Source organism: Panthera tigris, chromosome B2, assembly GCF_018350195.1.
Source record: "Panthera tigris isolate Pti1 chromosome B2, P.tigris_Pti1_mat1.1, whole genome shotgun sequence".
In the NCBI taxonomy this organism is placed as follows: Eukaryota; Metazoa; Chordata; class Mammalia; order Carnivora; family Felidae; genus Panthera; species Panthera tigris.
The window spans coordinates 18550322-18573858 of NC_056664.1; positions in this window are offsets into that span (position 1 = coordinate 18550322).

Here is a 23537-nt window from a genome sequence, read left to right on the forward strand (position 1 = left end):
TGGTTCCCAGAAGTTATCACATTCTTTGGCAAAACCAGATGATACGATTTCATCTGGACATGTTATCCTTTCTTCTGCGAACAAGGTAGGCTTTTGTCAACTAGGTAAAAGGTAAATGATGTGTGGAGCACCTCTGATGTGCTGATCTCTAACTATATTAGTCTAATATTAATACTAATATTCCATTTTACAAACGAGGAAACGAAGACACGGAGTAACTTAGTAGTGGGTAACTTGTCTGAAAGTCACAAAGCTAGTAACTGGTAAAACCATACTTTTTGAAGCCAGATACCAGGGCTTGTACTCATAAACACCACAATGCACGTCTTTGCTTCTGATGTATTAAATCATTCCGTGGTGCATTGGATGAGCAAGCTTATCATTGTGCTTTGTGGAGATTCTTAATTGGCAACAGTAAAGGCAGCAGAATGTGGAGAAAGAGGTATGGGCTCGGTAGGTTAAGATAATACAAACGTGAGGAGTTCGGTTTCCACCTCCTTCTACCTCGCCTTGGACAAGCAACGTGACCACCCTAAGTCTTGGTTGTCTTATCTCTAAAATGGGGATAATAATAGTATTTACCTCATAGGGTTGTCCCGATGATGCAATGAGATAATGCATGCAAAACACTTAACATTGCTCATGCCAAAGAGTCTATGCTCTTTAAACGTTAGCAATTATTCATATAACCGGATGTGCTAATTCTTTTTCACTTCATAATATGGTTTTCGTCAACCAGGAAAAGAGGAGCAAAAAGGTTGCCACATATAGTTAAACCTTAACATGGTTTAAATGAATTCCCTAAAATTTCAATTTATCCCTACACCAACTTTACCAATCTCTAAAAATAGCCAAATGAAATGCCATCCTGGCTGTGTGCAAGTCTGTGGATACTCTAAAATCTACTGAATAGTACAGTTTAACATGGGCGATTTGTACCGTATGTGAAATATATCTCAATAAAGCAGATATATATTTTCAAAGTTATCATGGCTGACACAAGACACAGAGAAAACCCACTAAATCTAACCAAGCAGTTAATGAAGGATAGACACTTAATTTTTAGAATCGAGTGATGTCAAATGCCAGTAACTGCTCGTTGCCTGATGCTTTGATTCTTCTAGAAGTTGTAGAACTTGTTTTCCGTGTACTAATAGACTTCATTGTACTCATCTGGTGGCCTGAAATACAACAGTAAAAATGGCATGCAGCATATGATCAAGGGGTACCTTAATCGAAAGGAGTCTGTGCCTCAATGCGTCCAAGTAGGTAGGAGATATCAATATGTTACAGGTAGATAAATGATTTCTGTGGCAAGTTTTATACATAAACATCATGAGTTATGGTACTTCTGTTGATACGCATTCATTTTCTAACATGGTATTCAGTGGGACTCGTCTATAAATTGCATGGAAATCCTGATTTATAAAACAGTGCTCCTCAGGGCTTCCCTCCGTTCATTTTTGCTTTTGCTTTTCGGTTACTATAACATTTTGCAGAGGATCAAAGAAGCGTTCATACAGAGTATCAATGCATGTCAGTGGCTTGGATTTGTAGATGTGCAGAATAATGGCATCTTGTTAAAAAAAAAAAGGTGTGTCCTCGGGAAAGGTGTTGAAAAGACATTGAAATCCACGATGTCAGTCTTTTTATGGATCCAGTTGTATTTTGAACAGACAAAATGCCCTCCAACTTTAGCGTCTTGATGGCTGTTTTGATGCTGAGTGATTCCAGCTTCACAAATCAAAGGAAACGAAGGAAACATTACACGACCTATGCAAATTCTTCCTCACACATTTACTCCTAATATACTTCTTTGAGGTGAGATGTTGTGCCCAAGTTGAAAGTCTAAAAGCTGGAGAGAGCTATCGGCTTTCTGTCTGGGATCTACTGTGCAATCAAATGGGACATTTTTGATCTGGATTAGCTGTCATAGTCTCCTCACTTTTACAGTGTGAGTCAGAAGTGCACATTCACGAGACAATGGAACTTCACATTTTAGTGTAAGACTAACGTCTCATGTCCTAGACCTTCTCGTTCCTTATGAATTAACAGCATTAGACGATGTGGCCAAGAAGAGTGTCAGCTATCAGTCGTGCCTTATCGAAGTAATATCAGGCGAGATAATCAAAAGTACTTCATTTGTTTTTAAAGTTTATTTATTTTGAGAGACAGAGAGAGACAGCATGAGCAGGGAAGGGGCCGAGAGAGGGGGAGAGTAGGAGAATCCTAAGAGGGCTCTGCACCATCAGAGAAGAGCCCCACCTCAGGCTCGAACTCACGAACGGTGAGATCATGACCTGAGCCAAAATCAAGAGTCAGACACTTAACCAACTGAGTCACCCAGATGCTCCAAAAGTATTTCATTTTAAAAACTGTCTGTTGGGGCGCCTGGGTGGCTCGGCCAGTTAAGCGTCCAACTTCGGCTCAGGTCATGATCTCACGGTTTGTGGGTTCGAGCTCCGAATCGGGCTCTGCGCTGACAGCTCAGAGCTCGGAGCCTGCTTCGGATTCAGTCTCTCTCTCTCTCTCTCTCTTTCTCTCTCTGCCCCTCCCCCGCTCGTGCTCTGTCTCACTCTGTTTCTCAAAAACAAATAAACGTTGAAAAAAGTTTAAAAACTGTCTCTGTTATCGAACCATTGACTCTAGGTGAACCTAAACCAAAGGAAGAATTTGCAGTTTGAAATGTTTAGCGTGTCTTTTTCACTTAAAGCAAGCAGCTCTGAAGGCCCTAGCGGTCTGGGGGCTGGGGTGGGGGTGCGGGAGGAAGGGACTGTTCAAAGTCCTCTGTATTCTCTGAATTTAGCTTTTCAGACAGAAAGCTCTGTGTGCAGCACAAGTTTTCAGTGAGTCAGAGTCCAGAGGAAATCAGGCCTTTGGCAGAAAGTCCTGCGCAGGGGGTGGTGGGGGGGGGCTGTTCCTCAGGGGAAATTGCTACCTCTTTTCCAATTAGTCAGAAGCTTCGTGGAGGAAATCAGGCTTCAGAAGCTGTTTGAATGATGGCAGCAAGAGAATTTAGGACTAAGTGGGGCCTGTGGACGGCGCCAGGTGCTAAGTGCAGCTTGGGAAAAGCTTGCAAGGGGATATGGCGATGTGATCAAATGCTTCGACGGAATAAGAGACGCAGAGAACGCACACCACGTTGGTGAGCGTGTTCTGCAAGTGGCACCACGTGACGCGTGCTGCTTGTCACCCGCACGAGACTCCGCTCTACCCCAAATCCAGTTTTCGGGCACACCGACTCCTTCGGGCACAAGTACTAAGCCCATGCTTCCGGTATTGGAATCACGCACACCGGCTGGCCCTGAAAGCCGCTTCCGCCGTGATTTTGGGGGGGATGCCGGAGATCTAGTTCGCAGGTCGAGGTTTTTTTTCCCTTTCATTGAGTCATTGAGTAACTCAATGAAAAATTCACATTTACCGAGAGGCAGTTACTGTGCTAGAGATATGGGACCAGACGGAGCGAGGTCCTGTCCCCTTAACTCTGCGGGACGGGCTGATATCGAAGCTGGCAGTGGGCTCCGGGCACAGAGGTACCCACCCCCCACCCCCGGGGGGTAGTCAGCAGACCCAGAAGAGACGCCCAGAGAAAGTGGCAGGTGGAAATTCAGCCGCTCCTCCTGGGATGAGTGCCAGTTCGCTACAAAGTACAGACAACAGCGAAGGACCGATGGATATAAAAGGGCTGAGAATTTAAAAAAATCATGCACGAGGTACAGGCTGTCCCCGTGCGAGACGGTGGTGAACCCCAAACATCGCAGCTTTGTGGCTGGACAGGTGGCACTCGGGTGACACGATCTATACATTCGGCGGAGCTGAGCACAGTGGTGGGATATGGAAGGAAGATGAAAAGCATTGTCTTGGATGATGCACTTTTTGATCGCTAGTAAGCTAGAGGGCTAATCGCTATGTCTCAGATACTGTTAAAGTAATAGTTAATGGTTATTATTGTCTTACAGCATTTGAATCTAGCTTAAAAGAGAAGTGTGTGCTTGGAGCTAAATATGAAAGCTCATCACAACCACATGAGATGAAAACAGAAATTTCTATGACTATTGATAGCCGTGGATGACAGAGATGATATTTATTACTGCAGACAGCTAAATCTCTATGTATATCAGAGGGGAGGGGGAGGAAACTTTTGGAAATCAAATGCACTGACAGGAAATGCCCAAGTAAAAAAAAACCACATCGGTTCAGAGAGGCGACCTTTATCTTTCACTCTCACGATTAAACACATAAGCAGCCTCCTTTGGGCCGGGTTTGTGAGTGTCCCTCTCCAGTGTTAATTTCCACTGGTGTGTATTTGTTAATAAGAATCTATTCATATTTCTCAGGGGTAGAGTTCATTACTTCGGGAACATTACTTACGGAGATTTCCCATAATCGGAAATCTCCGTAGCTCTTGTAAAAATCTTTTGCTTTTCTTTAAATGTGGACAGCAGTTTAGAAAGATCAGCCACCGATAACTCAGGAAGCTTTAAAGTGTAACAAGTGGAAAACGATTAATTAGCCTTGACTGAGTTTGATGATAACACAAAACAGGAATACTGCGTATTCAAGGTTATATGGCAGGATAAGAGATTAGAACGTGTTACGTTAGACTTTACTATGATTCATCTGCAGAACTTCTGGAACACCTAAGTATGTCTGACCCTGGGGTCAGGGACCATGTTACTGATAGTCTTTCTAATCCCCCTTAATACTCCCTGATAAAGGAGATCCTCAGCACTCTTGAGGAAATATTTTTAGGGAAATCCACGAAAAGCGTGTGATATGAAGAAGTGTTAATAATTGGAGGATGACTATTGCAGGGTCACATAAGAATAGAAGCATTTAATTATTTCTATTTTTTTGTGGTAAGAGGTACATGTGTCTGTAATGATGCATTCAAACAGCATGGCACTCACAGAAACTGCTGGCTGTCCAAAATTCCTTACTTTATAAAAAAACGTTTATTTATTTATTTTGAGAGAGAGAGAGTGCAAGCAAGGGAAGGGCAGAGAGAGAGGAGACACAGAATCTCAAGCAGGCTCTGCACTGTCAGCACAGAGACTGATGCGGGACTCGAAGTCCTGAGGAAGATCATGACCTGAGCTGAAATCAAGAATTGGATGCTTAACTGACGCCCCTGTCACTTAAAAAAAAAAAAAAAAAGTTTATTTATTTATTTTTTTTTGAGAGAGAGAGAGTGTGAGTGGAGGGGAGGGGCAGACACTAAATCCAAAGCAGGCTCCAGGCTCCGAGCTGTCAGCACAGAGCCTGTCCCGGGGCTTGAACTCACAAACCGTGAGATCGTGACCTGAGCTGAAGTTGGACACTTTAGCCACTCAGGCGCCCCAACTTTTAATTTTTTAAAACACGCTTACTATCTTTCAAGTCCTGGGGATCTCTTACAAATTCCTTTTTTATTCTTTGATCAAAAATGCTATCAACAGATTACCTTTGATTTCAGCTCGCTGTTAATCTAGCAGATTAAATCTAGCTGTAAATCTAGCAGATTCCGCTCGCTGTGAATGACTAATAGGAAATATCCACCAATGGGTATTTGCTCCTGAAAATGTGCATATTTTTAACCAGATCAAGTCTTAACGGGTAGAATGTTTTGAGGTTTTTGTTTTTGTTTTTTATTGTCAGGGAGGTTGCTTAAGGTGCTGCCCATGCCATTTGTTGTCTTATGCTCTTACCTCTAAACCTATTTATTTCCCTTCTTTAAAAAGTCTGTCAGGGAATAAAAGTCATATAGTAAACACTGTTTAGCAATAAGAATTGCATATACAACTTTATTCCCCTTTGTCAACAATGATGTAATTTTTTAAAAGAGAAAAATATCATTGTCTCGTGATTTAACCTTGACTAATTTTAATCACGTGACTTGTCTTCTATTCTTGGTTTATAGCCAGAGACGCATTTTGACATGGCTGCAGTCTTAACATAGGATGAGCTGTGTTGGAGAATTCAGCGAGGTGATGCTTGTAAGATGCAGCCACAGTATTTTGTTTTAATCTTTTTTAATGTTTTTATTTATTTTTGAAGGAGAGAGAGAGCATGAGCTGGGGAAGAGCAGGGAGAGAGGGAGGCACAGAATTCGAAGCAGGCTCCAGGCTTCGAACTATCAGCACAGAGGCCGATTTGTGGCTCGAACTAACCAACTGTGAGATCATTACCTGAGCTGAAGTCAGATGCTTAACTAACTGAGCCACCCAGGCACCCCTAAATTCTTTGCCTGCATTTTAAAATTTCATCCTCACAAAGGCCCAGTGAAGCTGACGGAATCATCGCTCTCATTTTCCATTGAGGGAACTGGTGCAGTGAGGTTAAGTGACCTGGTCAAGGTTACTCAACTGGTAGGATGTGAAATCAGGCAGATCAGATCATCCTAAGGCTTGTTATTGTTATTAAAATGCCATGTGGTGATTTTTCACAACAGTGTGGGCACCGGGCATAATCATTAAGTGTTTTAAAGTTATTAGGTGAAAAGGTAGCTGTTTGCATCTTACAATTGCATCTGGCAATTGTTACTAACGAAGTTAACTTTTTTCCTTTTTTGTTTATGACTCCTGCTCTCTTACTTGTATAAACTGTAGGTTTACAAACGTTGTAAGCAACAAATAACTTCTCTGGACAGATTGTCGTGGGTTTACGCAAAGTCAGGACAGTATGCCATTGTTTTCGCTTCGTGGCTTGATTCTACGACACGAAATGAAAAGATTCTAGCTAAGAGAATTCCAGTCATATGGTCTGACATGTTCACAGTGGTTTAAATAGCCGTGCACTTAGCACGGAGAGAGAGAGAGAGAGACAAAATATGCGATTTAATTACAATTGCCGCGATGAATTCCGAGTTGATCTTGCTTCTCCCACATGAGTTGACCACAATTTTAAGCTTGGCATCGTCTGAAAGCTTGAGGAATGTATTTCCAGTAATTGCCAGGCCACTTCATTGTTCCTCTGTATACATAAACACTAGGCTGTGATCAGAGTCGTCATGCTTGAGCTGTGATCTGAAATTCACTTTTGCTATAAGGATTGACTAATCTGGTTCCTACTGACAGCAGTTTCCATTTACTGTATTAGCTCTCTCACTTCAGTGCCACGCAGCTCCAGTTAGGGAGAGGAAAGCAAAAACTGTTAAAAGTAGTAGACGTGTTAGTCATCACATATCAAATTGCTCAAACATCCGATGTCGTTGCGATCAGTGTCCCCCCCCCCCTTCCCCCCTCCACCCGGCAAGTTAAAAAAAAAAAAAGTTCAACAATCTCCACTTGTTGGAGACACAATGCCGCTCTGCGCTGAACAGGTTAAATGAGGGGGCTGCAAATTGATGATTCAATGGGAAATAGCGCATGCTGCAGAACTCTTGCAACAGCTTCCCCTTTTCTCCCCCGTGCTTCATCACTCTTGCATGGCTTGGCCTTTCTACCCTTCACCCCTGCCCTGTCATTATCTGCAGATGTTATCTGCCCAGCATATGTTGTAACCTATGAGATTCTGGGACTTGTTCCCACCCTGCTGCACTCCCCCTCCCTCACCCCTCTGTGCTGGGGCCCTGGTCCTTCCAAAGGGAGCCCTTGAGACTAGGAGAGACGGACGGACAGGCAAAAGGGAAGGAAAAAGAGGTAGATCTCTTACGGTAGCGTGAGCTACAGACTGTGCTTTATTGCCACCCCTATTTGATGAGAGCTGTTGCGACACAGTTGAAAAAGTAAATATTTATCTTATGAGTCTTAAGGAATTTGATTCCAGGCAGTGGACTGAAAGACACTTTTTCTCCCCCCTGTGTCAAGTGCACTCGTGTTTTATAAAATGAGACATCTCTGAGAAGAGAATAATGTGGCATTCTAGTGAGAGTACTCATTGAAAGGCTGTTTCATTTGCCTTCGTGCTTGTATTTATTGCTTCATCGAATTAATTTTGATTATTTTACATTTTCCTAAATATAGACAAAATAAACCAAGAGACAATGTAAAAAAGTAAAATTAGGTATCAAGATATACTTTTTAAAAATCCATATAAAATGGCCTGTCCATGCCTGACCTGATCTTCCCCGTTCGAGCTCAATTTTGTCTGTAGGAGGAAAATCTCTGCTACATCTCAGATGGTTCCACCATCACATATCAGCAATGATGGGTTTTATAAACCATTGGCCACGTCTCACCTTCTTCCCACGTCCACTGTATCGTGTTTATGGGGCAGTTGGGACTGAGGCAACTTCAGACTCCAGAAGCAATCCACTAGGGTCGCTCTAGAGAAAATCTAAGTTGGATTAATCTAAAATACCATTTGAGACTTTTCTGTTCCGTCCAGGCAACCGCAACGGTTTTGCTAAAGGCCCATAAAATACAGCGAATTGTTAAATAATATTCCCTTGGCTAAAACCAAATCGTCCTGAGAAATCTTTGGAACTATTTCTACCATATGTCTCTTAGATAAGATCACAAGTGTTAAGTAATGTAACTTTTAGCAGGTTAACAACCACAGCTTCAGTGTCATAAGATCTCTGGGTAACTGTCATGACCCAGAATCAAAGTCTTTGGTATTTGCTTTCACATACTTTCAAACAGTCAGCTCCATTAGCAATCTTCTCGGATAGTCTCAAGGAGTTTCATATTTGCAAGTGGTGATCAATGTTGTAAAAACATACATTAGCCATTAAATTGATATTTCCCTTTGGGAACCATTTTCATAAACATTTACATTTTCTCAAATAAAAGACCTGAGCTCTTTTATCATAATATTGTGGAGGGCCGTTAATTGTGAAGCCAGAAAAAAACAAAAAACGAAATGCAAGTTGGAATTTGGGCTTTAACATATATCACTTAATGGGACTATTCTGGTTGCTGAAAATAAGGCTCTATATGATACTGGGCAAATGTCGTTCTTAAGGAGTTATCATTTTATATTTATACTGTGTCCCAGTTTATTATTTCTGGGCCTCGTTTCTTCTTTATCTTCCCAGCTCTGCCACTAACAGGCCATGTGATTTGGGGTATTTAGCCAAATCTTGGCTTGATGTTGGAGTAATTGACCACTTGGTTGCTAAGATCTTTTCTAGCCTTGAGAGCCTTTGACACCGTGGTCTGTATCTTGTAGTAGTCCATTTGTTCCTAGACACAATCAGGGGACACTTCGATAGGAGACAGTACAAGTGTCGCCACCTATAGGTGGAAAATATACTTACAATAGCGAAAGAGAAGGACCATATCCTGGTCAAGAACACCCTAAAAAAAGAATAGGAATTCATTGTAATCCCTACAAATGCCCAACTCCACCTACCACCATATTCCTAAATGTTTCTCTTTTCTTTTTCTCCTTCTACTATTACTGCAGGTTTCAATCTATGTTATCACTACACAGTTAGCTTTAGTTTCCTTCCGTATGCTGTAAAAGCTTGACCGATGGATCTAGATTTTGAGATTTTTACCATGTATGAAAAATTTCGTGACTTCCGTATTATTAAAGACTTCTATTAACCACATGGCTTCACTCTTCATGTTGAACCAAATTTCAGGTTAGGTACCCAGGGGAAAAAAGGATGAGTACAAACCACCCGGAGGAAAGTTTGAGTCACTTCGTAATTGAAGATGTTGTTGTGGCTTTATGGATTCGATTTTTAATGAAAATGAAATAAAACCATTGTAGTGTTGGTAGCATGAAGATACAGTAGATAAATTGAAACTCAGCTTCGACTTATTTCCCTCTTACGGGTAAGGGGAAATCTTCCCTCAAAGAAAAATGAACAATTAGAAGAAGAAGAAGAAGAAAAAAAAAAAACCTTGATAAATTAAGAAACCATCTACCAGTTAAACTGACACTCCATATGCAGAGGAAACAATTTCCATGCATGTTATAAAAAATGTGTTAAATCAACTAACATTGATATAACTTCAAGCAATTAGGAGAACGCTAATAATGATATGAGTCTTCAGCTGTAAATAATTATGCTGCCCCAAGGCTATGCTTTAATTCTGGCTTGCTGTATCTATAAACAATAATCAAACTGCAAAGCAAGTTGTGTTGTTTTTGTTCACAGTTTGTGAAATGATTTCTATACCCTACAGTGATGCTGATGGCTATTTTGACCTTCAAGAACTCCGGCCTGTGAGGCTAAGAGCTAATGTGCACTTTCATCGATGTGAGTTGGAGACACACAGCGGGTTGTAGTGCCTGTTTTCCATGAGTATAAAAGCTGCTCTCGTCAATCAGTGTGTGTTGTGAAAAGGGGGCTTGCCGCTGTGACTCAATAAATGGGGACATTAGGAGGAAATGTTCTAATTGCTGCTACCCACATCTTGTTAATGAGTAATGGACAGTGAGACTCCATGCCATTGCGGCTAAACTGTTTCTACAATTTATTCTTATGTTGCAACTAACATTTAACATAATGAAGTATCATGATTGCAACCATTAAAGTCAAGATTAAGATTTGTTTAATTAGAATTAAGAAAATGTAAAATAGAAAACTACTTTCCAGTGGTGGGTATACAGGATGGATTCAGGGAGACGCAGGGGAGACAGCTCGCGGGGTGCCCGTTGCAGACACTGCATATAGAAAATTGTTCACTGGAGGTCTCTTCCTTGGAATTTGTTGTTGTTGTTGTTGTTGTTGTTGTTGTTGCTAATGCTCCAGTCAAAAGTATAGAGAAAACAAAGTATGCACGGCATTAACTTGGCCACGTATAAAGATAGCGTGTCATTATTCAGATCGTTAGAGTTGTAGCTTTTAAATTTCAGAATTTACATTACCCCTAGGCTAAACAAATAATATCTTAAAACACACAACTCACATTACCATCAGTGCAAGTTATCAAATGAATTAGGGAGGAAATAAGCCCCTGACTTTGTATAGGAAATGTCATAACTTTGTAAAGCCAAATGGACACTAAACCTCTATTTTAATTATCTACATGTCCAAACACAGGCGCTTATATAATATGATATTTTTACATAAGCGGAGGGACGAAACATGGTTAATGGAATGCTTTGAGGAAATATGCCTTGTCCAAATTCATTAAGTGAGACCGGTTTCATTTGGGTCACGTCGTGTTTTTCTTCCCCTCACGACTTTGTTAAATGCTTAAAGGTTCTAAGGTGCTACCAGCGATAGAATTTTGGATTTTCTCTCTCTGAGAACTGCTCTTCACCCTCTTCTAACACTCTCTTTCTAGACAACTCAAAAACTCCAGTCCCCCCCCCCCCCACCGCCCCCACCCTAGGTCTACATTTTGTTATCAAGGTTCTTTACTTTGGGAAAGAAGTTCTTCTTTTGTCGCCGTGAAGTCTACCAATAGCAGACTCTGCCATAAAGGGAGACCCCTGGGGAAAGAGTACTAGGTTTGGGGAGAGACCTGGGTTCTATAAATCCTTGTCTATCTTAAGCCAGTCAGCTGAAATCTTGTGCCTTCATTTTTCCCTAGACAGATGGGGTTAACTCTCTCTGTCCTATCCTCGCAAGAGTTTTGAGAGCATGTAATAAAGGCACACTGAAACTTGAATGTGTCCAAAAAAATGCAACTTGGGGTTCACTTCATGGAGGTTGACCCATACTGATTTCACTGATTGCATTGATTAATTACCTTGAAAGGAGATAAGAAGGGGGGGCGACATTTCACTACTTCCAAAAGAAACTATCTTCTTTTCTTCTTTTTCTTGTATCTTATATGCATCACATTGAAGAGGTTCTCAGTATGAATCAAGTGACCAATTCCATAAAATAATATCAAGTTCTTTTTTTATGAACTTTAAGCTAAATTTAAACAAGCACTGCAAATTATCTGAAAAACAGAGATCAGGATGCCTTCTCACTTATTCTTTAACAAAGCTGTAAAATATTATGTGTACAAACTAAGCGAGGATCTGATTTTCATAGCAATATATTCGAAGATAATGGGGTTTGAGAACCCTATCTGATTGGCTGGCCGTTACAGTGTGCTAAGCAATTGTTGATATCAGATTTCTTGGCTTACTATGGAATTTATTTTTGTAGTCTTTTCCCTTCCCCTCCATTATTAATTTAAAATGACAGCTTAGCTTTTGTATATACTTAAAACTTTGGGGGTGCCTGGGTGACTCAGTCGGTTAAGTGTCCGACTTCGGCTCAGGTCATGATCTCGCGGTTTGTGAGTTCGAGCCCCGTGTTGGGCTCTGTGCCGGCAGCTCAGAGCCTGGAGCCTGCTTTGGATTCTGTGTCTCCCTCTCTGCCCCTCCCCCACTTGTGCTCTCTCTCTCAAAAATAAACATTAAAAAAAATTTATACTTAAAACTTTTGTATAAAATTCGAGTTTACCAATTTGTAGAAATGCTTAAGAACTTCAGCTTACAAATGCAATTACATTCATTTAATCCATGTATTTAATCATTCAATATTTATTGAGAATCCTATATGTATCCGTTGGTGGGCGGGACACTACTTATAAAGAACCACAAGGAGGAACAGGGTGATTTGGGAGGAGGGAGAGATAATGACTTGCACTGTGGACATAGTACTTTGGCTTTCTGGGGAACTTCCAGAAGCGTTGGGTCAATTGGTGGCGTTCAGAATGATCCTTGACTGATAATATGTTAAGATCTAGTGCCTTTCGTAAGAGTTTAGAACTTACACTTTCTATGCAATTGTGGAAAAAATTGACAGTGTTCAGTATGTGAATTTACAATGTTAGTTGACTCCTGCTGTTATGTAGGTAATTCAAAAACAGTTGACAATTATGTTTAACTTGATGATAAAGGAAAAATTGTGGTTGCTTGAAATAGGATATTCACATATATTCTAAACTTTCACCAGATCTGCACTAAATGATTATATGAGTGAAGGAATTTGTGTTAGCCTAATTCTTCTAGTGTTTAAAACAAGAACTTCCCTTCCCTCCTTTCTTCCCCCCCCACCTCCCCCTTCTCACGGTGAATCATCTATGCCCTCACTAAGATGGCAACCACTGGCCACCTTTGAGTATCCTGCACCTAAAATGTAACTAGTGAGACTGAGGAACTAAATTTTAAATTGTATTTAGTTTTAATTCATCCAAGCTTAATATTTATTTATTTATTTATTTGTTTATTTATTTTTGAGAGATAGAGACAGAGTGCGAGTAGAGGAGGGGCAGAGAGAGAGGGAGACAAAGAATCCGAAGCAGGCTCCAGACTCTGAGCTGTCAGCACGGAGCCCAACACTGGGCTCGAACTCACAAACCTCGAGATCATGACCTGAGCCGAAGTCAGACGCTTAACCGACTGAGCCACCCAGGCACCCCAATCTTAATTTTTGAAAAAATGAAGCAGATTAGAATACTCTCTGCTAAACACAACGCTATTGTTTGGCAGGACTCCGTTTCTCTTCAACTGCTGAACTGCGTGAGATCTCAGTATTGCACCGTAACGAGTATTTGGGGCACAGGGGTTGTTTCAGTATCACTCAGAGCCGCGTGATCAATCTAGTCAATGTCAATGGGTGGATTCAATTTGATTTTTTTCCCCTTAGTCACCTAAGTAATGTTGCATTGTATTTATTTGAATATTTTATGAAGACAGCACCAATTACAGTGATAATGATGTAAATCATAACTGGTAATCACATGGATATACTTATTATTTAATTATCTCATAACCAAGTATGTTACCATTAAAAATTGAAGTATGGGCGCGTTTTGAGATTCAAAGCAATGGCCTACCACTGATGCAGAATTGAGTGGAGATGTGAGAAGATGGAAATAGCAGATGAAAAAAGAGGTCAGAAGAAGATGTCATGGATTTCACCAGGAACAGCAAATACGGTTTACCGCAGCAGAGCAAATTGGAGATGCTGGTTTGTTTGCTGCGCAAATTTTTAAGATGATGAAGTTGGCAACGTAAAAGGGCCGTTTTCTGAAATACATGGTGAATTGCTAATGAAATACATGGTGAAATACATGGTGAAATACACGAGGAATTGCTCAATGGTCAAAAAGAATTGATGAAATTAGGTGCCTGAAAGCAAAATTAAATGTCCAGAAAACTATTTTTAGTTTTTTAACACCCTTTGAGCTTGGAAAATTGGCAAGCTATAAAACAGCTTGGATTCTCACACACACAGAGAAAACTCTCCATTTTTAGCTGGAGAGATGATAAAAGAATGTGTTATTTTAGTTACAAAAATTTTGTTAGAAAATGATGAGGGTAAGGCTAAACAATATCTTATACAAAGTAAAAGATCTTTAGTTAAGCTATCAAATAAATGCCTGTAAAGTATAAGACCTTGTTAACGATATTAGAGATCAATTTGTTCAAAATTTAAATTTTTTTTTTAACATTTATTTATTTTTGAGACAGAGAGAGACAGAGCATGAACGGGGGAGGGGCAGAGAGAGAGGGGGACACAGAATTGGAAGCAGGCTCCAGGCTCTGAGCCATCAGCCCAGAGCCTGACGCGGGGCTCGAACTCATGGACCGCGAGATCGTGACCTGAGCTGAAGTCGGATGCTCAACCGACTGAGCCACCCAGGCGCCCCAATTTGTTCAAAATTTAAATAAAAATCTGTAAGTACTATTTTTAAGCTTTCACTGAGGTGTGAGGAAGGAGATGCTGCCCTTTCAATACTTTGGGAGTAATTTGTCTCAAAGACTTCCAAATTTCTGAAGAAATGTTGTCAATTCATGGCTTAAAGAAAATCCAACTGATGATACAGATAGTTTTGAATGCTACATCTGTCAAAGACTTTCACTTAGATATAAAAAGTTTCGTTTTTATAATGATGGAGAGTGTTCTAGCAATGTTAGACCAAAAAACAAGTGTTGTTGGAATTTTAAAACAAGAGATTGATGTTTCTCTTATTTCTTTGTTTCATTGTATAACACATAGAAAATATTTGTGCAGGGCACCTGGGTGGCTCAATCGGTTAAGCGTCCCACTTCGGCTCAGGTCATGATCTTGTTGTTTGTGAGTTTGAGCCCCGCGTCGGGCTCTGTGCTGACAGCTCGGAGCCCGGTGCCTGCTTCGGATTCTGTGTCTCCTTCTCTCTCTGCCCCTGCCCCACTTGTGCTCTGTCTCTGTCTATCAAAAATAAATAAATGTAAAAAAAAATTAAAAAAAAGAAAATATTTGTGTAGGATTTTCCAAAACAGATTCTATGAAAAAATTGCATGGACATCGTTATTAAAAACATTCCCTGTAGATATGCAAATGTCATGAATTAACTCTAGTATGTAGAAATGCCCAAAGAAATGGAAGACAGTAAATTTAATGATTTTTATGTTCTTCCAATGCTTACTGGTAGAGTCATAGAAGAGTTTTACAAATGTTTCCTGCATTGTTAGCTCCAACATCAAGAACACTCGGTGTATTCAATACTCAGCAAAAATAGCAAAAATAGCAATGCAGTATATGTTTTCTCACCAAAAATGCACAGCATAAAAATGAGCCAAATTTGGGGTGCCCGGGTGGCTCATTGGCTGAGTGTCTGACTCTTGGTTTCAGCGCAGGTCGTGATCTCACAATTCATGGGACAGAGCCCTGCGTTGGGCTCTGTACTGCCAGCACAGAGCCTGCTTGGGATTCTCCCTCTCTCCCTCTCTCTGTCCTTCCCTTGCTCATGTGTGTGCACTTGTGCTCTGTCTCTCTCTCTTAAAATAAATAAATAATTTTTAAAAATGAACCAAATTTGATTCCTTTCCAAAGAAAAGAAAGCTTATTTGTGACTTTGGTAGGCAAGTACAAGAATTTATGTCAAAATCAGTAATAATTATTTTATGATCAATTATAATGATTTTATACATTTCTTCCAAAAGAATCAATATGCAGAATACCTTAGCTGTAATCAACAGCATTGTATGAATTGGCTGAAGCAACTACAAAAAATTGAGGAATGCTTTGTTGATATTGACTAAAGTTGCTTTTCAGTTTGTATCTTTTTGAATTCAATGTTAGTAATACTAAGTTGACACAAGAACTGGTGGGTTTACTTCACTTGACAGATATAATTTTAAATTAATGTGCTTTTGATTTCAGTTAGATAAGCCCTTCCAAAAGAGCTGAGCCAGACCACGTTTGTTAACGTAGACTCGAGTGCTATAGGAAAATGATCTTTTTTTTGGTAGTCGATTCAGTTATTGGGAAATTGTTAAGTATGTTTGGAACAAAGGGATTATGTGACTCTACCCCAATTGTAAATTTTATGAAATCTAAATACAGTTCAAGTATTATCTATGAAAAGTAAGATGCGATAGAAGTGTAAATCACATATCTGATTTTGAAGATTTTTGTACGAAACAAGGATGTTAAACAGCTTGTTATTTTTAAGTATTTATTCTGTGCTGCAATGGTAATACTTTGGAAATATTGGGGAGATGAAATGTCTTACTAAAATTACTTGGCCTATTTCTTTATACTTTTATTTAATGTGGCCACTAGAAAATTTAAAGTTATATTTGTGATTTACATCTCGCTTCTGGTAGACAGTACTGATCTAAGTACATCTTAACCGTTCTTCATTCGTCTTTACTTACATTGATGTCTAGGGTTGGTTTCATGAAAAAATCATCCCTCCTTTTTCAATGAAGAAGACATCCCAGGGGTCTTTCACACGGTATTCAGGCTGCAAAAATTACCTAATCCATTCTTAATCAGCTTAACCCATGTATTACAGGTGCCAACGAGATTCCTAATATACCCATACATCTGTTCTTGCTCTTTTTTATTTTATACCATATTAGTGCTTTTAGGTAGACTACCAAACCTGTAAAACTTTTTTAATATTGTGGTCGTGTTTGAACACTGAAATGACGTAGATGCGTAAGCATCACTGGTGAGTTTTGTCTTTGATGAGTATATCTAGACCTGGTTCAGTGCTTGACTGCGTTATTTAAACTCTATCCCTCTCTACTTAGTTGAGTGATTGAATGTAAGTATATGAAAACGACCATAATTTCATCTCTATCACGGTAAATGGAAAGGTCATTTGTGATTTGTAATAGATTCACCTTGACCACCTATCATTTCTCGATTTACCATAAATTCTCAACTATTCAGTTTTCCGTGTGTCTTCTGCGTAGTGTTAGCCGAGAATGGTTGACAGGGCTTGCTTCTAGGTCTATGATCAATAGTCTGAAGGGGAGTTTGTAGATCATTTGTAGAGATTATTGCACTGGGGTTTGGGAAAGTCTTGGAAATAAGAGATCTATGCTTGGTTTGTCTCTGAGTTCAGTCTCTCACTCTGTTTAGATTGTGGGTAGACAACCTTTGTTGTCCTTGCTAGAGTTAGGATGAACCCTGATGAATAGATGACATTCCTTGAACACATGTTTTCTTAATGTTTTATGTTCTCTGCCAACTGACCAATGAAACTACAGATGGAAAACTTGGGATAGTCTTTTTTCTTTTTCTTTTTAGTGGAGGGAATTAGTAGGCTGATTATACATCTTGATTAATGGGGTACTTGGGTGGTTTAGTTGGTTAAGAGGCCAACTCTTGATTTTGGTTCCGGTCGTGATCTTGTGGTTCATGGGATTGAGCCCTGTGTCAGGCTCTGTCCTGTAAACATGGAGCCTGCTTGGGATTCTCTCTCTCTCTCTCTCTCTCTCTGCCCCTCTCCCACACTCTCTCTCAAAATAAATACATGTAAAAAAAAGATTAAAATGGAAGTACTAGGAATGACAGTGAGCTCAGAGTACCAGAATCTGCCAATCATAAAGTGGGCAGGATCAGCAGAGGGAGAAAATGAAACTTAACGCGATGCCATAAGAGTACCTCTGTACAGTGAATTGGGTCTTTGTGAAAGGATCTGCATTTGTTTAGAGGTTACCCTGCTGTTGACTGGGGTTGAAGACCACAGTGTCACAAGAGAAAAAGATAACAATTGTAGCAAACGATCTGCAGCTCCTATACAATTGTCTATAAATTTTTGATTGTGAATGACCAATGCAAGTAGGAGTACACTTTTCTTTTTGTGTGCATGTCTCAGGATGGAGGTTGCATTTTAGTACTTCATTTTCTCCTTGAGATTCCTGTGGGTAATTTAAACCTGACTTAATCTCACAAAGATGTGCTGTGGGGAGAAGGCAAGACCTATACACCTCTAAATTTATGGGAATGTTCTTGGATGATGTCTGCTTTGACGACTCACTAGTCTTGGTGATAGCTACATTGTCTTTGCCCTCGAGGGACTTAGTGAAATGGAGAAGACACATGAAAACCCACAAATACAGTAATACTACAGGTGTTATGATTACTGTGTTCACGAAATGATGGTGGGCACATGTGAAAAGAAATGGTCATTCTGCCTGAAGAAGACAAGTGCCACATCAATAAGGACTTGATGTCTGAGGAGTCTAAAATGATGGCCAGGAGTCTGCCAAGCATACAAGGTAGGTGAGCACAATCTAGGATGAAGGAATAACATGGGCAGAGGTTTAAAAAATCACAATTGCAAGAGATAGAGAGTAGCCAGAACCTGAGATATGTGGCAGGGAAGGGTGGGAGAGGAAGCTTGAAAGGCAGGCCTGGGTCATTGAAGGGCCTTATGAACCATGCCAAGGAGTGGGGTCTTGTATATATAGGTGGGGAGCAACACTGTAAGATTTTAAGCAGAGGAGATCATAGCTTGGAGAAGCTATGGAGAGTTAATTGGAGGGGCAGGCAAGGGACGTGGGTAGACTGTAAACAGGGGCCATTTGGTCTGGCTGGGTATCACTATCCGTGAAAGCAGTGGTACACTGCACTAAATGGGCAACACCTTCTGTCCACAAGAAAAGAAAAAGCTCTGACTTGTAGCATTTGTTAATTTCTATGGTGCAAATGTTCTCACCGTAGTCTATTTGAAGCTATGGACACGGTATCACTGAACACACAGTAAATGATCTCAAGAGCAAAGACAAGGAGGTGTATTTGAGTCAAGGTGATGAGCATTCTGGGCAGAACAGCATGGTTGGAGGCTAAGGGAACTGAAGAAAATGAAAGACATTTGGCATAACTGTGGATTAGATTTCAAGGGATCAAGCATTTGGAGCTCAAAGATGAGAAATGAGCTTGATCACAGTATCATGTAGGGCGTAGGAGCTAAGACATTTGGATTTTATCCTAAGGGTAATAGGCAGCCATGTGGGTGTTTTAAGTGCAGGAGTAACATTTGGCCCATCTGGGGAGACCACACTGGGCAGGGGGTTGAGGCATGATTAGTGGAGAGTGTAGGGGGGTGGCCAGTAGCGTAGGCAGGAGGTAATGGGGGATAACGCAGGAAACTGACCAAGGAGAGAGGAAAGTACAAAGATTTGAGAGACAGATAACATGTGGAAGTGACAGGTATTGGAAACTGATTGGAGTTAAAGATGAGTGAGAAGGATTTCGGGGTGCTTCTGTATAGAATATCTGTGCAGACATTTTTCTAGGGGAAGATGAAACCATGGGTCAGGAGTTCCACAGACAAGTTATGTGTAGACATACAGGTTTGAGTGTCCACAGGAATGGTGTTTGACGCCAGAATTATGGGTAAAGTCCTTCTTGGGGAGTGTGTGGTGGGGAAAAAAACAGACCATGGGAGGAAATTTGAAAAGCTTAGGAAACACTAGCATTTAAAGGCAGACCATCTGATTGGTGTTGTGCCAGGGAAGACCAAGTGAATATAAGGATATTAAACATCTATTCAGAACACTTCATTGCTGATTTCTCTCTCTTCACCCTGATCTGTATGAATGAGATAAAGTACAATAATTGCCTGAAGTCATCCCTGAGTTGCTTTTGTTTTTTTTTTATTGTTTGAAAAACATTTTAAAATTTATTCTTATTTTTTAAAAAATTTATTGTCAACTTAGCTAACATACAGTGTGTGCAGTGTAGTCTTGGCTTCAGGAGTAGATTCCCATGATTCATCATTTACATGCAACACCCGGTGCTCGTCCCAACAAGTGCCCTCCTCAATGCCCAGTTTGTTCTCTGTATTTAAGAGAGTCTGTATTGGTTTGCCTCCCTCTCTATAACTTATTTTTACTTCCTTTCCCCTATGGTCTTCTGTTAAGTTTCTCAAATTACATTTATGACTTCAAACCATATGATATCTGTATTTTCTGGCTGACTTATTTCATTTAGCATAATACCCTCCAAATTCCATACACGTAGTTGCAAATGGCAAGATTTCATTCTTTTTCATCACTGAATAGTGGTCCAGTGTGTGTGTGTGTGTGTGCGTGTGTGTGTATTCCATTATGTGCATATATATATATATATATATTCCATTGTGTGTGTGCATATATATATATATATATATATGCACATCTTCTTTGTCCATTCATCAGTTGATGGACATTTGGGCTCCTTCCATAATTTGGCTATCGTTGAAAGTGCTGCTGTAAACATTGGGGTACATGTGCCCCTACGAACCAGCACTCCTGTATCCTTTGGATAAATTCCTAGTAGTGCTTTTCCTGGGTTGTAGGGTAGTTCTATTTTCAGTTCTTTGAGGAACCTCCACACTGTTTTCCACAGTGGCTGCAGCAGCTTGCATTCCCACCAACAGTACAAGAAGGTCCTGGAATTGCTTTTAATATGCTGACCATTACATTCTTATCAACAATAATATTTCCCTATATGTTCAGATAGGCATGATCGATTTTTAAAAACCTTAATTGAACACCTACTATATGCTGAGCTCTGGGTTGGAGAGAGCACATAAGTCAAGTTTCGGTAGCCATTTAGTTCCACATGCAGACTCTAGAGTTGCACTCTGAACCAACGTTACACTATAAAGTCTATTGTGCTATTCATGAAATTTGGTGCCATCAGTGTGACCATTAACATTTTGGAAGATCTGCTTCATGTAATTCTATAAGAAGGGGAACTTCCTAATTAGTTCTCATTGGGTCACATCTCCCTTGTTTTCTTTTTTCTATTTCTTAATCTTCATCTTTTGCCCTTTTTTAAAACAATCCTCTCAGGGTTCTCATACATACTTACACTGTGGAGAAAATGAACGCTTTTTGTCAAATCACATAATATTGAAATTACTCCCCGTTAGACTCAACAACCTTCTTTCAGTTAAGAGGAAACTGTTGATCTAATGCTCACAAGGAGGGAGCACTAAGTAGACAATCTGTGCGTTGTGTTGAGTACCAGCTCTCGATTCAAAACTGATTGTTTAAAGACCCTTTTACTTACAAGGATACTGAAATTATTTAAAAACATTGCTTTCAATAGGAGTTCTTTATTAAGATTCACATTTCTAGGAAAGGATGTCTCGTGTTTGATTTGTTAAAGGAGCTTCGCGGTGAGCTTTTCCTTCTCTTGTGTTAGACGTGAGAAAGCCATGGGTGGAGAGGGGGCCCGTGTCCCACCCCTGACACCTGATACCAACTTGCTATCTTTGCTGCAACGAAGGGACCTTATTATTATCACATATCTATTGCATGTCTCAAACAGGTTTGAATTCAGCTTTGGAACTCTTACAAGAGTTGCAAACACATACCTGTACCAAAACAAGTAATGCCGAGTAATTGGATGACAGCATCGAAATCTTAAGTGTTCTCACAAGTATTTACTTTATGTGTCGTGACAACAATCTTGTGAATTACTCGTCAGGTTTATGGTCCCCATTTTGCAGATGGGTAAATTAAGGTGGAGACTGGTTGTCACATGTAAAAGAGTGAGAGAGCCAATGAACAGGATTAGAGCTTGTACTTTCCACTGTGACTCAGAAGTGTGGGAAGACTTAAATCAGAGAAGAAAGTGGGATTCATAGACAAGTGCAGGCACGTGCAGGTGATAGAATTGTAACTGTGTTACTTAATTATGGCTGAATTAATTTTAAAAAACTACTAGGGTTTTGAGTCCCTCTGAATTTTCTTTTTTTAAAAAAATTCTTTTTAAGTTTACCTATTTATTTTGAGAGAGAGAGAGAGGGAAGGAGAGAGGCAGGGAGGGGCAGTGAGAGAGGGAGAGGGAGAGAGAATCCCAAGGACGCTTTGCACTCTCAGCACAGAGCCCGAATCGGGGCTTGAACTCACAAACCGTGAGGTGATGACCTGAGCGGAAACGAAGAGTCGGACGGTTAACCCACGGAGCCACCCAGGCGCCCCAAGTCCCCCTCAAGTTTTCTATTCACGCGAATGTTGTCCGTGGCTAAGAAAGGTGGCCACAAAGAGTTAACGTGGAAACAAAAAGAAAACAAAATTCCCTGAAATATTGAACCAAGGGTATAGAAACAATGTCCAGAGAAGAGCAATTTTGAAATTCCAGAGGGCAGATGACAACTGACTCATGAAATTGTTGTATACTAATTAAGCATTTTCTCGTTTTAATAGCCTCCTTCTGAGGCAAAATTCTGTGGCTGCTGGATTTGAAGCGAGTCCACACCAATCAATATCAATCTGCTGACAAATGTTATTAAATATCTCTCTGATACCTATTTACAACTAAGAAAATAATTTCACTGCCACGGGATTGTAAATGTGTGAAAAGAGCCCCTGACAGCTTACCTCACTCACTGTCTCCAGTCCCGCGTCTGGGCACTAAAGCCAGGAGGAAGGACATAATTAAGGAAACATATGAAGGCTAGCACTGGGTTTGAGATTAATTAGCTGTGCGTCAATAATCTCATCAATATCCGATTAACAAATGACACATTGCCCAATGAAACATATTGATTCATGCACACTCCTCACTGCTAATAAATTGAAGCTGCTTGGCTAAATGAGAAAGCTGACAAAATAATAGGGGCTGATACGGCCCCTGCTATCGTGATAAAAAAAAACACAGAAAATTAGCCTGAAGTATACAGTACTTAATTTAGGAGGGCTGTCAGTCCGTTTCTGAAGCGGTGTTAACGAATGACTAGAAAAGGGAAAAGAATTTTATGGATAAGTTACTCAACAGGACCAGGAGAATTTCCCAAGGGCAGGCATTTGAAAAGTGGAATATGCGTACCGATGGCCCCGGGCTTGAATGCTTTTGTTAGCTGCTTTGCAGGAAGAAAGTTTTGTCGTTGCCCTTGTCTGCGAGTATAGCGTTTTAATGGCAAGATGCTTGTCTTAAATTTTGGAAGTAAGCCTTTACTGTTTATCCCTGGGAAATCATGTCGTTCATAACAAGGAATCCCTGGGTTCTCTGCCATGGAAGATTATGTAATGGAGTAAAAAGCAACCGGTTTCAAGCAACCTGATCTCATGTCAGTGTATGTGATGTGGTGTCTGTGCCTGTGTGAGTGCTTCCTGTGCAAACCGTTGGCCAGGAATTACTTTCTCTGCCCCTTGGGATCATCGTTGATGGTCCCCATCTGTAACGCAGGCTGATAGTGTTCTCCTTTTCTTACCTGTGGACACTTGCTTTTTTCTGGGCTCTCTTTCGAGGCGGGTAGTTTTCAAACCAGGCAGGACCTTCACGCTGTTGTGAAGACTAGAGCAGTTACAATTTAGTTTTCATTCTAGCCCGTGACCAAGAAGTGGCGATAGGGTTGAGGAGGTGGGGATCCAAGTGCTAATGGCAAAGGTGAGCACGCAATGCATGTTGAGGAAAGCAAAGAACCCTGCCGGTGGGTGAGAAGAGAAGGGCTCTGCTAACGAGGGGGTGCCCGCACCCCTGCACGCCG